The sequence below is a fragment of the Lissotriton vulgaris genome, chromosome 10 (genome assembly GCF_964263255.1).
Source record: "Lissotriton vulgaris chromosome 10, aLisVul1.2, whole genome shotgun sequence".
NCBI classification, from domain to species: Eukaryota; Metazoa; Chordata; class Amphibia; order Caudata; family Salamandridae; genus Lissotriton; species Lissotriton vulgaris.
The window spans coordinates 605722147-605736970 of NC_141698.1; the positions used below are offsets into that span (position 1 = coordinate 605722147).

Sequence of the window (14824 nt, forward strand, 5' to 3'; positions counted from 1 at the left end):
GTGCTTTAATTGGTCTTTTTTCAGCACCGTACAAATATCTGCTTAATATTCTGATGAGTGAAAAGAACTGTTTGGTAGGAAACCTTAACTCTTTATTCTGCCATAAGGCAGATCATGACTATCGTATGTGACACGATCTTGAGTTATTGAAACAATTAATTTCTCCAGTTATAAGAAGACGATTGGATAGTCCTCATCTTAAAGAGGCCAGCTAAACATTTTATCAAGGAAAAACCCACAGTGCATAAGCTTGCACTAGGTGACATTGTTCTCAGGAAATGCATAATTCTGTGTAGTTTTAGAGAATATCTAGAGTCACAGCCAGGTCTACGACATTAACAAAATGATAGTGTTTTTTTATCATCTCCTGTAGTGGGGTGAATACTGTTTTCTCAGTGATTGCAGCTAGGAGATGTGGCAGACGATGGTGAGGTTGCTTTGGTTCAGTGGTGATTTCCTCTGCAGAGGGAAGAAGCTTATCACTTTGAGAAGTGGGTAGGGAGTGCATGGTCTTGAAAATATTTCATAGTGATTGATGGCAGGATGTCACCTTTATTTAAGGTTGCCTTAAGTGAGCTTAGGATGTCAATGAGCTCTTTATGCAGGAGGTGGTTGTCTGCATGGAGGTGGAACGATGGGAGATTGGAACTAGAGAAAAAGCTGTGTATTTGTTGTTGGTGTTGGATCTAATGTTACCAGTGTTATCAGCAAAGATGTTTTTTACTTGTTAACTACTTAAGAGTTGGAAACATCTAGGAGTGGATTGATGCAGTGCTGCCTGCTTTGAAAAATGAATGCTTTTCTCCATTGGTGGTTCTGTAAAAGAGTGCTTTGATTTGGATGACGAGGGCTGTGCATACAGAGTAGAGTGATTTTAGTGGGTATAGTCATTGGTTAATTTCAGTTTTTTTCCCATCTATGTGTGATGCCCTTATTTATTTTTGATTTTTGTATAGCGCTAGCTAGACCCAAAGGTATCAGAGCTCTTCACAGGTATAGAACAATATAGATTCATGTGGGTCAAAACAGTCAAAAAAGCACAGAACCTTGTTGTCATAGAGTTCTTGGGAACAGCAGAGATTAAAGGATGGCATTCTAAATGAGGTGTTGAGTGCTAAATGAATTTTCAGTCTTGTGTTGTAGACTTCGCGAAGTGTGTCGACATATGATGTGGTCTAAATAGTTTTCAACATAAATACAAAATAGAGGTGCACCACATCAATATTGTCTTATGAACAAAAAGTCCCATTCAAATGATAGAATGTTTTCAATTCTTCACTTTCTTTTCTTTTCTTAAAAACATCACACGTAAACAGGAAAGACCGCCAACTAATTTTGTTGTGTTCAATTCGTGCCGATAGCCCCAGTAACCTGTCTCCTTTTCTTGTGTTGTTACTCCCCTTCACGGGAAGTGAAGGGGACGGGTTTGTGTGGCTATCAGCACTAACTGAAGTGCCAGTGCAGGGACGATTGGCCGGATCTTCTATGATGCAGTACCATGACATGGAGATTAATGAATACTGATCAATAGATAATAGTGGAGGATTGGAAAATATAAAGAGATTTGGCGTGGCAGTAGGTTGGATTGATTTAGACCACCAACTAAGTGAATTCAGTAGAACTGTGAGTGTAGGCCCTTTGATGTACCCGGATTGGAGAATTAGATATTAATATTCAATGTGCCTTGAAGACGTTTTTATGGAAAAAAACATTGTCTGTCTTCGCTGTATATGTGTGATGTTTTTAAGAAAAAAAAAGAAAGCGAAGAATTTAACACATTCTGTAATTTGAATTGGACCGTTAGTTCATATGACTATATTGATGTAGTGCACCTCTATTTTGTATTCCTGTACTACCCTTAATTTAAGGGTTGCACCTTGGCAGCAAATGCTTGTAGTGAGTGCATGCAAATAGGAATTGAATTGTTGACAATGAATTTCCTTGAACACGTAAAGGGTGCAGCAATCTATGGCCCGCTGCCTTTTCTCTATGTTGCATATTTTTCAACAGGTTGATGAGATCTTCTTGAAGGGCACCTATGGGGAGCTTTAAAGTAGTCCAATGTGAGTTTTTCCCTGGTTTTCCTTGAGGGAGTGGAGTAGTATTAAGTAAGGAGAAAGGGATTGCAAAGTGGTTCATCCAGTCCAAGAATATTCAGTCCCTGCAGCAGATTTTGACTGGTGCCGAATAAGGTTGAGGGTGTTTCCCTGGGAATCGGTGCCTTTGGTGATTCGTTGCTGGATTCCCTGAGTAATGAAAATAGTTTCAACTGACACTTTCATTGTCTTTGTGCTGGAGTTGGCAGACGAGGTTGAACTTGATGAGGGTTGTAGGTTACGGTGCTGGACAGAGGGGAAGATGATGATGTCTAAGATTTCTGCTCCGTACAATGCCAACACGCTGGTAAAGTAACAAAATTGAAACAATAGCAGAGGTTAGTAAACCCTATAGGTAACCAGCATTGTCAATGTGAATGGTGCTGGCTTCAATGGGGAAACACAGGCATACTTGACAAAGGTGTGTAGAATATTTGTTCCGTGTTTGTGTAATCTGCCTCTCTGTTACTTCTATGTCTGTGCCTTATTGATAGAATTATCTGAAGTGCTTCAACTTTTTATTTTCTCCAGTATGATATTTCCTCTGACCCTCCTAGAATTAACCGCTCTCTGGGTCTCTAAAGTTTTGATTTGTCTTGTGAGTATGAAGATCTCACATATGCCACATGTTTTTGATTGAATATATTTTGTTTGGTTTACTTCTTGCCTCTGATTGAGTTCAGCCCTTCTTTAGCCAAGCTCCAAAGGAGTTCCTCTAATGACCGTCTTAAGGGCGTCTCAGACCACCCTCCCTGTTTGTAGTCTTTTATCCAGGCCATCATGATTGTACTATCAAAGGGATATTAAGTAATGTGTCAGTCATTCTGCTTATCTTTCACTTGCAATGTCCTTACCCATCTCTAGATGTATGGAGCAAGTGAAGGGGTTATGGTCTGAGAGAATTCTTGGATTTTGTTGACTATTCTTTTGTTTGCTAATATATAGTCAGTCCATGTGCATGATTTGTGTATGACTAAGTAGTGTGAGTATTCAAAAAGTAGAGTAAAGCTTGTGCCATTATGTATCTACCAATCTCATGTCCTTGCACCACGATTTGCATCCTGCTGAAATGACTACTGTCCCCCCATAACTGTGTTAGACATTATCATATTTGAGCACACATCACTAAATTGAAGTCTCCTAACTGTAGCTAGCCTCTGTTGTAATCCATGAATACATGTAAGGCCTCTCTCAGTAACTTGTTTTGCCTATGTTTACGGGTTTAAATGGATGTCAGTGACAAAGGTGGCCCTCGGTCTGTCTAGTTTAAAACTACCCACATCCTTATTTGTCACAATGTGCTGTAAATGGCCATCTATCAGGATTCTCACCAGGATAATTTCCTTTTGGGGGTTAGCTATTAGGAATTGTTGGTGTACTGCTGACATCCTAGGCACCAGTATTCCGCATGAAGCAAGTGTGTTGCCTACAAGAAACATCCATTTTATCCCCGGAGAGTTCATCGGTATAGCTGTGCCTTATGCTGGCTATTTAGGCCTCAAGCTTTATATGATGCAGTGTTAATCCTTCCTGTGCACGAAGAAGCCTTGCTTGACATATTTTCTTTCTTACTTGCCTCACCCAGTGTCCAGTATATCATTAATGATTTAGGAATAGAAATTCCTCGTCCTGCCCCCAAACTTCTCACCAAACCCCTAAATCAAAGTTCTCTCAACAATCCCTTCCCAACTTACTCAGCCCTTAGGACATCTAGAAGCAGAGCGTTCATGTTCTGTCTCTAGATTGGAAATATCCTTCTCTGATTCTTGGATCCTAAATCTTCTCAGTCTCATAAATGCAGTAATGTTGGCTATTAGCTCCTCTCTCAAAATAGCCTTTGCCCCATCCCACTTGTCATATTTTCAGTAATGTTCTCTTTAAAATAGCTCTCAAGTGCCTCTTTAATATTGTCCCACAGTAGCGAGTCATGGAACACCACTTCCTTCATTTTCCAAGCGCCTGGTATGAATATCTGTGATGGTGAAAAGCTAATAGAGATGAAGTCCAGGGCGTAACCTCATAATAGTTCTGTTCCAATAGATGCTGCAAGAACCCTGGGTGCTCATGGAGCACACAATAAAAAATTGTTCCTGCTGGAGTGTGATTTATAGACATTTGTGGGAAAAGTGTAGTTCTTCTCAAGGAGGTGGGAGGATCACCATATTTCCACAAGGTTCAGATCCTGCAACCCCAAGACCAAGGCCAGTGATGCTTGAGAGTGATGCCATAATTTGCCACACCTGTCTAAGGCAGGACCCAATACCTTATTAAAATCCCTCCCTAGCAACATACTATCAGAGGCAAAATTAGCCACTCATGAGAAAACTCAGTGGAGGGGGAGTTCCTTGTGGTCATTGGGCCCATAAACTGAGATTATAGTGTATGGTTGCCCCCAAAATGGAACCCCTTATTCCTCCCCCACTCTATGTCACTGTGGGTGATCACCTCTATTAGTTGAAAAATGTGCTTTGATCAGAATTGCTACTCTTGGGTGCTGTGTGTGGAACTGGCAGGGATAAAAACATGATCATAGTCTACATACATCTGCCACAAGGAAGTGTTTCCCTTTCTACAGGATGATGTCACCTCCTTTCATATGGAGTGATTTGAGTAGTACTTTCCTCTTCACAGGGGAGTTCAAACCTTGCAATCTAAGCATCAGAAGTGTGAGCATTTGGGGTGTAGTCATTCCAACCGTGTTACAGGCTGGAAGGATGCCAATGGTCCTCTCCATGTCCTGGCCCAGTCCTCCCAAGCTTGGCTCTGTCTCTCTTCCATGTCCAATCCTCCGATATAACTAAAATATAAGAAATAAAGAATTATGAGATCCCTCTCCATGAGACTCTGTAAGTAACACACAATAATGAAATATGGTAGAAAACTTAAACAGCTCTAATCCAGGCATATTAAAGTGATGTAATAATTTAGTGAGAGGGGCTAGACCCTCAGTTGTCAGGGACGCACTGCCTAATAAATACCTCTGAAATTATCATGTCACAGTACAGATTTTGTCTCACAAACACTGGATGTTTTGCAATTCTGGACCTCCAAGCCAGAGTTTTCGGTAGGGTTTGAAAGGTCAATGCAAAAAGAAAGAAAGAATCCTCTAGAGGATGGTGAGATAGGAGATCTAAACAAACAAGTTTTAGGCACCATTAGACCTATATCAGATACCAGTAATGCAAATTAAGTGTTCAGACTTGCTCTCCTATGATTTGCTAGTACTGTACAGAGAGCCAGGACATAACTCAACAAAACATAGGCCTAGTTTAAAGCTCAGCGGTGTAGATCATTCTCAAATTTACAGAGAAAATACTAAAACCTCTCTTGAAAAATTACTTTCAGGGGAGAAACTGTCGGTGGAATCCTATCCACCACAGCAACCCCTTTTCTATTAGTAGATGGTTCACCACTTGAGAAGAATCCTTCAACAGAGGACTTAGGGCCAGATGTAGGTCGCCCAAAACCGGTCGGTAATGGCCGAAATCACTGAATTTCGGCCGTTACCGACCGGTATTGGGAATTTGTCATGTAGGAGCCCAAAAAATACTGATTCAGTAAATACGAATCGGATGTTACCGAATCCGTATTTACCGAATCGGTAGGTGATATGTAGCAAGCACATCTAAGAGTGATCATGTGTATTAAGGATTCGGTATTTACCACCAACTAATAGTTGGTAGTAAATATCGAAAACCTTAAAAAAAAATGTGTGCTTTTTTCAATTGTGCCATGTGGCAGACATACATGCCCTTAGGGCATGTATGGTCTAAATATCCTGGTAGACCACCAATGTGGCTCCTCCTGAGACAATGCGGTCAGTTCTCACAGCAGCTTTCAGAATGTCCTCCTTGACTTGCAAAAAGTGAAAGCAGGCGAGAACAACTGGTGTCAGGTTGCTTTTCATCTGAAAAGCATTAGGGGTTCTATGAACTCTCTCCGACTCCTTTCATTTGACCATCCAGAGAGCCAAGAAGGAAACAAAACAATTCCTGGAGGCATTCAGCCTAGTCGGGGCCCGACTGTCTCGAATGCCTCGGATTCTATGGTTATTTCTACACAACCTGTTCTTGCCATGTTAGGTTTTTTTTCTTGAAGGAGTTGACAGCGCTGTTCCAGCTCATTTACTCGATCCCTGAGTTCGTTTGTCTAATATTTGCCCTCTCTCTAGGGAACCTCCAGATGATCCCCTCTTAAGTCAGTCCTCAGCAGTGTGGTTAGAGACAGTTTTTTCAAATAAAACTGGCGCTCATATCCTTCTTGAATTAATCTAACATGTGTTGGATATCTTCTATTGTTTCTGGAGAATTCATGTCAGCGGTTGATGTTTGCCCAGAAAGGTGCTTCTCCAACTGTGCGGGTGAGGTAGCGTGTGAACTTTGGGATGGGTTACCTTATTGGCATTGGGAGAGAGGGGGGACTATGAAAACAAATTGCGCCAGGTGTATGAAATCATGGATGTGGCAAGGGCAAACAAAGATGGTGGATTTGTCCCCACCAGCGCAGAAAAGTGTAGGCCACACTGCAAACCGCCACTGCAGGGGAATTGCCTCTTAACGCTAAATTGCTCACCTCCTGAATTGCATAGTTCCAAAATTCTGCCTGGTCCACATTAGAAGAAGATATTTTCCCCAGGGTCCCTGCACCCGCTGACACATCCAGAAGGCTGGACTAATCTGACATGGGAGAGGGAGAAGAAACCACAATGGTCCCCAATCCTAAGCCATTAAGTCCTGTGTTGGGCAGATCCCAAAAGGCATACAGATCCTCTGCGTGCTGTCTCCCCCAGTCCTCAGGCAGTTGGCAAGGTCATGCCTTTCCTCGTAAGATTGTTGCATCTCCCAGGCTCAGGCCACACTACTCCACGCCTCTGCAAATACCCAGATTCGATTGCGGCTCTTTACGGCTCTCCAACCTTTCTGTCGAGCCTCATACGCCTCAGGACTCCATCTCTGCTGCCATCTTACAATGCCATCTATAGGTAGGGGCGGCTGCACTTTAGCATCTCCAAATGTAAGCAAAAATAGCCATCCAAGCATAAATCCAGCAGCAGTGTGTAAACCATCACTTACCCTTGCAACTTCTTCCCTCATTGTTCAGTGATGAGACCAATTTGTGCTTCATCAGGTTCCATGCGAGCCTTGGTGATGACATATCTCATGGCATGGGTTTTTAACATAGCCATGTCCCAAGGCTTGGATTGTTTTTCCCATAAAGCCTTGAGTGACTGGAATGTGTTTTTCCCCTAGGAAGATAAGTTGCTCCAACTGCTCCTTGTGGCATGCTGGACTGGTAGGCTGAATTATTCCAGTAGTCTTCAGCTTGACTTGATACCCTAGGGTGATTAGTAGCTTTCACCTGGGTGCACCAGTGTTGGAATGGTTCAATTCCCCGTCTTCTGAATCAAGTGCCTAGTATATGGTTCATGTTTAGTGCATGAGGCTTGTGTTCCCATGTTCTGTTTTGGAGTTCAAACGTTCTATTTTAAGCAGGTCTGCTCATCAAACTGCCACTCGCTCCTCACCATGAATATGTAGATTAGTGTCTCTCATAATTTCCTGCTATTCATGACGCGTAAATGATTTTATATGCCTGAGATCCAGAAGTAAGAGTGATGTAGCGTGCCTCAGAATTTTCTGCCAACATGCTGTGGCCTGACTACCTCTCTTTTCTTTAGGTTAGACTAGTGTGGCAATGCTGAGCTTGTGATAGCAGCTGTGAAGTGCCGGATCTTCAGTCTTGTGCTGTACTTATATCTGTATCTTTCTTCATGGCATCTACAAGCCACTCGTATTTCCGTATACATGGCTTTCAGTCAAACCCAATGTTGGGTTTGACTGAAAGCTAAACTAATATAACATTTGGTAGTATAAGAAGTGGTAGTTTGATATAAATATAAAACCTCCAGTGTAATAGCAGATAGATTTACTTGTGAGGATGGCCAGTGGATCCAAAGCAATGCTCTTATCATGATTGACTAATCAATAATTGATCTATTAGATGGTTAATTCAGTGACTCGAGCAGAAATATTAGTGGGTGGAGGTGTGGTGTGTGATAGATAGAGGCATGCATCTGGCAAAACGCCTAGTGTCTATTTCTTTTATCCCTGGCACTTCCTGAGTTTTGTTTAAAATATTTTATTGAATCCCTTATTAGAGAGACAATCCAAATGCTCATTCCACCCCTCACGGTCGCATGAGGCCCTCCTACGCCTCTGTGAACGCTACTGCCTCAAGGATTCTTGGCGACTTCAGAACCCCGTTGGGAGAGACTACACCTTTTATTCGGCTCCACATAACTCCTATTCACGTATTGATTTTATCTTGTTATCCACCTCATTCGCACACCTGATTGAAGAAACTGGCATTGCCCCCAAACTGGTGTCCGACCATGCATGTATTCACACCAAACTTGCAGGTTCCCGATCGATCCGCCCACCTAGAAGATGGCGATTTAATGATGAAATTCTAACCAGCCCAGAGGACAAACTCAGGATAGCGGACGCCATTGAGGAATACTTACTCCTAAACAATAACGCAAATACCACGCCTAACATCCTATGGGATGCTCTTAAGGCCACAATCCGTGGAGTCATTATAAATATTAGAGCTAAAACCAATAAAAAACTAAACAAAGACCTGGAACAATTGGAACTAGATATCAGAATCCTAGAAGACCAGCACAAGTCCAACCCCCAAGATCACAAACCCCTCGACCTCCTCACTAAAAAGAAATATGAATACAATGCCATAACTAGTAAAAGAGCGGGCGTTTGGATTAACCGTTTCAAAGCCCTAAAACTCTGCGAAGGAAATAAAGCAGGTAAATTGCTAGCTTCATACCTCAAACATAAGCACAAGCTGTCAACCATAGCATCAATAAAAGACTCCGCAAATATTACCCACACCAATCAGACTAAAATCCTAGATACATTTAAAACCTTCTATGAAGAGCTCTACAAGAAGGACAAGGCGCTGGACATAGCAGCTTGCACCGACTATCTTGAATCTCTCGATCTTCCTAAACTATCAGAAGCTGACAAACAAAGATTAGGATCCACCATCAGTAAAATAGAGATCACAGAGGCCATCAAATCTCTAAAACATAACAAAGCCCCCGGCCCAGATGGCTTCACCGCATCTTTCTATAAAGCCTTTGAAAACCAACTTACCCCAACGCTCCACACTGTTCTCAATTCTACGGCAACCAGTGGATGTATCTCACCTTCAATGAGTGAGGCTAACATAATCGTGATCCCTAAGGAGGGGAAAGACCCTCTCCACACCAAAAACTACCGCCCCATCTCTTTGATAAATCTTGATTGCAAGATATATGCCAAGATCCTGGCAAACCGCCTAAACGCTGTTCTTCCCACTTTAATAAGCCCATCGCAAGTTGGCTTCCTGAAACACAGGATGCCAAATGACAATACCAGACTTTTGTGCCATATACTAGAGAAAGCTAACAACTGCCAATCAGCGATGGTCGCGATCACCCTGGACGCTGAAAAGGCCTTCGATAAGGTGTCATGGTCTTTCCTTCAACACTGTATGCATTCATTCAACCTCGGACAATCCTTCATCACAATGGTGATGGCCCTTTACTCCTCCCCTTCGGCTCGAATAGCACTCAATGGCACCCTTTCCAACCCATTTCGCCTCTACCAAGGCACCAGACAGGGCTGCCCACTTTCACCGGCACTATTCCTTTTGGCCCTTGAACCCCTTCTAAATGACATCAAAAGGAATAAGGACATTCAGGGAGTCTCCTTTGGAGATACTCAGATAAAATTAGCAGCATATGCTGATGATATATTGATTGCGACAGAAAACCCGGCCAAATCAATCGAAGGTCTTATGACCTCAATCAGCAAATATTCGAACTTGTCGGGATACAAGCTAAACAAAGACAAATCCGAAGTTAAACCACTAAACATCTTCACCACCAAAGAAGTTCTTGGTAACTCGGGTCTAGCTTGGCAAACAGGAGTTATAAAATATTTAGGGATAGAGTTTACCGATAAATTATTGAGCACCATCAAACACAACGAAACGTTGACACTGACAAAAGTTAAAAGAATCCTTGATGGCTGGTCCCCACGCTTTATTACTTGGTGGGGGAAGGGTTAAATCTATAAAAATGATGATTTCGCCACTAATCAACTACCTGAGCACTATGCTACCCCTCACCTTCTCCAAAGAATTCCTCTCCAAACTTGATAAAACGATTTCCTCTTTCCTTTGGCAAGGGAAAAAGGCCAGAATTAGCCTGAAAAACTACGGCTTGATAAATCCCTATGAGGCGTCAATCTGGCTGACTTTAAGCTCTATCAAACTGCATTTTTAGCCAGACAAGGGTCTTTTTGGCTAACTCCACACTCAGACTACACCCCGGTTTGGCTGATGGTGGAAAAATCCCTTCTACAAGGCCTTAACCCCTCCGCTCTCCTCACTACCAAACCACAACCCACTGTATCCTCGGGTACCATCTTCAGAAACACGAAGGCTGCCCTCCTACATGTAAGCAAATTTTTACCCCACCAATTTTGTAAATCAAAGTGGAAATCGCTGTGGCACAATACCAAACTGCTCTACAAAGGGAAACCACTGAATAATCATACTTGGATAGAGAAGGGTATACACTTCCCTCACCAGCTATTTGATGGTTCGTCGCCACTCACTTTCTGCGAGCTACAAAATAAGTTTCAACTCCAGTGCATAGATTTCTATTACTTCTTACACCTCAAAGTGGCACTCTCCAAAGCAGATCTGACTGACATCACCCCCTCCCTCCCTGGCTATCTTCACACACTAAATAGACTGGGTCATCAGGTGTCCAGAATGTACAAATTGATCCGCCCACAGAGCTCCAAACTGACAACACCCACACAGTCCTTCTGGGATTCATACTCTTCCACACCTACCTCGGAAGCAGAGTGGGCCAGAATATGGGAGTCTACCACACGACACAAAATTAGCCCTTCGCTATCCCAAACTAAATTCTGGCTTCTCCATAAAGCTTCTCCATAAATTCTGGCTTCTCCATAAAAAGTGGAGAAGTGTGGCTCAGGGGTTAGAGGCGGCAGACCCGGAAGCTGAGATCGGCCCTGGACCAGGGTTCAATTCCCCGCCCCGGTTGGGCTCAATAATTCCACGAACTCGATAATTCTCGCTCCGGTGCCTACTCGACTCACGGGTTCACACTCTGCGACTCTGGGCAATAGCTTGCTTAATCTCCACAACGGCCCCTCGCGGCGGGATGCCTGGCTTTCACCTTGTGGATACCCTGCCGGGGTATCTCACAGGGGAATACCAGGACGGGTTCCCTAAGCAAGCGCATAGATGCCTGCGATGTGGGCGATTTGCGCTATATAAATACATGTACATTTACATTTACATTTCTGGACTCCTAAGAGACTCTTCTTGCACAACATCAAAGAAGATGAAACCTGCTGGAACTGTATGGCGGAGGGTGGGGACCTTGAACATCTAATATTCAAATGCCCTTGTGTCTCTAGCTACTGGGATAGAATCTTCGAATTCATTACCAAAGTGCTACATGTTTCGCTCCCGAGAGAATTTGCAACCTTAGTCTTGGGTTTTACCAAAGCTGTCACCCTCAATGAAAATGACAAAACCCTACTTGACCTACTCTTGACAGCGGCGGTTAAAATCATACTGAATAACTGGAAGGACACCGGTAAAGCCTCTTTCCCCCACTGGCTCAACTGGGTTTCGAATCTCAGAGGAGCCGACAATATAGCGCTTGCCGCTACACCTTGGCGTCCCCCCTATAGGAAACTATGGTCCTCGCTCGACGCTCACTTCGACCTATTCAAACCGCCATGATTATCTGTTACACACATGCACCCTACCCGATAGAACCCCTTCAATACCCACCAGCTTAGTTGTTGTTCTACGCTATATCACAGATCGTACTGCCTCTTTAGCCAAGATACTGACCTCACTAAGCTGTATGACTATCTTGCACCCCATATGGCTGTGAAGCTTGAAAATGTACTGATGCAATGCCTGTTTTTCATTACTGTTTGTTGCTGATTTGATTTAATTTGATTTACCCCCCCCCCCCTCTATTCCCGTTATATTATGCTTTTGTTGCTATTTGAACCATGCCTGATATATGCTCATTATTGTAATGCTCACTTATCTCTCTCAATAAAAAAATTTTGTGAACAAAAAAAAATATATATATATTTTATTGAACAAAAGCAGAGGTAATGTTTAGCAAACAGTCATGAGTTACAATCTTGCCATAGAACACTTACATTACAGCAGTACACCACAATCACGAGTACAAGAGGGGAGTAGGTCTGGTCATTCCCATGTCTGCTGAGGGGGAAGCACACAGTTCGCCTCTATAAATATTCCATCGACCCCATTTCTTATCCCAAACACCAGGACATCCCCTGATCTTGTAGACCGTTTTCTCGGATAACATGCACACATCCATAGCGGCCACCCATCTAATCCGAAGCGGTTTAGATGGTGAACCCCACTGCATAGCTATTTCACGTTTCAGTAAAAGAAAACCCAGAGCCGCCCATTGTTGTTCTATTGCAGTTAGGTCTGTGGGGTCCCATACATTGAGGAGTTCGCATTTGGGGGTCAGAGGGACAGGTTTTCCTATTGCATCAGTCATTTTCTGAGTGGCCCGGTTCCAGAGGTCTTGAATCACCGGGCATTCCCACAGAATGTGGTAGAAGGTACCAGTTTGACCACAGTTGCGGAGACAGAGGTCAGATGAGCGTCACCAATTCTGGCTTGGAGAGGAGCGGACATCTATGTTCTGTGCAAAATCTTTAGTTGTATAAGTCTGAATCTGTGGTTGATAGCTGATTCGCGCGGAGACATAAATGCCGCCTGCCATTCGGCCTCATCTAAGATTCCAATGTCGTTCTGCCATTTATCTCGTAGAAGGTGGAAAGAGTTCGGCATGTTATTGCATAATTTACGGTAGGTGTGGGATATTGCTTTAGCCTGAAGGGGTTCTGACAGGAGTCTGTCTTCGAGGGGCGAGGAGTGTGGGAGAGAGGAGAGGTCCGGGACGCTGGCAAGTATGGCATGTTTAATTTGGAGGTAACGGAAAGCCTCAGATTGGGCCATGTCATGTGTCTCTTGGAGCTCTTCAAATGTCAGCAATTTGCCCTTGCGAAGCATGTCACCTATGGTGGATATGCCAATTGTGTCCCATTTATCGAAGCCTTGATAGTGACATAGGGTGCCGAGCTAATGTGAAGTCCAGAGTGGGGTGGACAATGTGAGGGTGTCGATCCATCCGAGTCGTTTGTTCGCACTGTGCCAGATCGTTATTGTGTGGGACATCGGGCCTATATACCGGGCACGGGAGTGTTTGCCATACAGAGCCTTGAGGTAACCCCTGCGGCCTGCCTGGCACCTCTCTAGGTGAAAAGCAGGGTTCGTGGGTGAACCATAGATCCATGAGTTAGTGGCAACCAATTGAGTAGCCCAGTAGTAAAGCCGAACATTGGGAAGGGCAATACCTCCATCGTACCACCCCTGTGTGAGTGAGATGAGAGCTATGCGGGGAGAACCGCCTTCCCATAGGAGGAGGCGAAGGTCTCCTTCGAGTGAGTTAAAGTAGGAGTCGGCTGTGGGAAATGGACAATTTTGTAGGGCATATAGAAATTGAGGGAGTGCAAGCATTTTAAATAGGGCCGCTCTACCTGGGAGAGAAAGAGGGAGCGTTCTCCAATGAGAGATGTCGTTATGAAGTCTTTGAAGTGGGCCTTTGAGGTTGCGGTCATGAAATATTTTGGGGTCCGGGGTGATAAAAATTCCCAGGTATTTAGATCCGTCCCGGGCGACTTCAATTGAATAGTCTTGCGGGAGGGGAGTGGGCGGGCCGTGTAAAACGTACAGTATAGATTTGGACCAATTAATGGAGAAGCCGGAGTATTTGCCATAGTTAGTGATAACATGTAGCAGGCTGTTAAGGGAGGACTTAGGGGAGGAGATATAGACGAGGATGTCGTCTGCGTACAGCGAGACTTTGTCGATTGTATCGGCATTCCATCGGAGGCCACAGATGGAATTGTCAGTTCTGATCCAATGAGCCAGAGGTTAGTGCAAACAACAAAGGGGACAGAGGGTACCCCTGTCTCTTACCTCTGTGTAAGGGAAATCGCCTGGATGTATGTCTATTGACATAAACTTGACCCCAAAGATCAGTGTATAATAGTCGGTTGCATTGAATGAATTTGGGACCAAAGCCATAGCGGGGTAGTACCTCAAAGAGGTACGACCATTCGATAGAATCAAAGGCAAGCGTAGCGTCAAGGGAGAGGATGGCTGCGTCTTCAGGAAGATGTGGTATCCTGCTCATAACATTTTGGACCCGTCGGAGATTAAGCTCTGTATTGCGGCCTGGCAAGAAGCCTGACTGATCCTCATGTATCAAGACGGGGAGGACTGTCATAAGTCTGGTAGCAAGGAGTTTCGCTAGAACTTTCACTTCGTCATTAATAAGAGAGATTGGTCGGTAGGAGCTGCAGTCATTAGCCAGTTTGTTGGGCTTACAAATGACTACTATCGATGCTAACCGTTGGTCCAACGGTAGGCAACCGGCATCACGGCTCTCCTCAAACATTGCTTTGAGGTGTGGGAGGATCTCGCCCGCCATGCCCTTCAGGAACTCGACAGGGACACCGTTGGGGCCCATAGCTTTACCTGATTGGATGGCGAACCAG

The 14824-nt window shown here is 43.9% G+C and overlaps 1 protein-coding gene across 1 annotated transcript in view; it reads left to right on the forward strand.

Annotated features, from left to right (window-relative positions):
* NTAN1 (N-terminal asparagine amidase) overlaps positions 1–14824 on the forward strand; it is a 366637-nt gene that overhangs the window by 48384 nt on the left and 303429 nt on the right. The window lies entirely within an intron of this gene.